This window comes from Penaeus monodon, unplaced genomic scaffold (genome assembly GCF_015228065.2).
Source record: "Penaeus monodon isolate SGIC_2016 unplaced genomic scaffold, NSTDA_Pmon_1 PmonScaffold_2950, whole genome shotgun sequence".
Classification (NCBI taxonomy): Eukaryota; Metazoa; Arthropoda; class Malacostraca; order Decapoda; family Penaeidae; genus Penaeus; species Penaeus monodon.
In genome coordinates this window covers 26,058-26,970 of record NW_023657626.1, presented here as the reverse complement: position 1 = coordinate 26,970, position 913 = coordinate 26,058, and the positions used below count along the sequence as shown (strand labels likewise).

At 29.6% G+C, this 913-nt stretch overlaps 1 non-coding gene across 1 annotated transcript; it reads right to left on the bottom strand.

Annotated features, from left to right (window-relative positions):
- Positions 1-397: 397 nt before the first annotated feature.
- On the bottom strand, positions 398-485 carry Trnastop-uca. Its single transcript has one exon. It is a non-coding gene; the product is annotated as a tRNA-Sec (tRNA).
- Between the last annotated feature and the right edge of the window lie 428 nt (positions 486-913).

Here is a 913-nt window from a genome sequence, read left to right as displayed (position 1 = left end):
TCTTTATTTTTTACCATATATTTAATATGTATATATAAATATAAATTATATATACACATCATACATACTAAGTATATATATATTTACACTAGCACCTACATATATATACATATATATCTATATATATATATATACACACACTACGGAAGAGGGCAGATATGCTGCAAATACATGCCATGGAAATATCGAAATAACAGTTCTACAATCAATGGAAATTACAAACCAAAAATATGATTTATTGCGGATTCGAACTTCAGCCAACTTGTCTTATTACGTGTTCGGAGGATGCCAGCTTTGGAAACTTGCCCACCATGGGCCACATTTTGGGAAAATAAGCATCGTCCTCCTTGTGCAATATTTTTAATTTGATTAATCCGGCTGTAGTGAAGGCAAGAACCGCCCACCATTTGGAGTCGAACCACTCTTGACGCTAGTCAGCTACAGGTTTGAAGCCTGCACCCCGGACCCCCGAGGCTCAGTTGGGCGGGAGATAGGCTGCCGGATCATATTTGGGACCTGCGGTCTCTTTCGAATTGGACACAATTTTGAATATATTAGAAAAAATACAATTTATTACATGTTAGCAATAAATGATTTAATATAAAATTTTGTATATGCACACACACATATATCATATATTACATATGTATATAATATATATATATATTTTATATATATTATATATATATTATAATATATATTTGGACATATCCTGTATATATGCAAATATGTATAAATATATACATATACTACATACTCTATACATCATACATATACACAGATATATATATACACATATTGTTTATGTATTATGTAATTATGTAATATATTTATATGCATGATATATATACATACATACATATATATATATTTATTTATTTACATAACTAGCCATATAGCCATATATGCACAT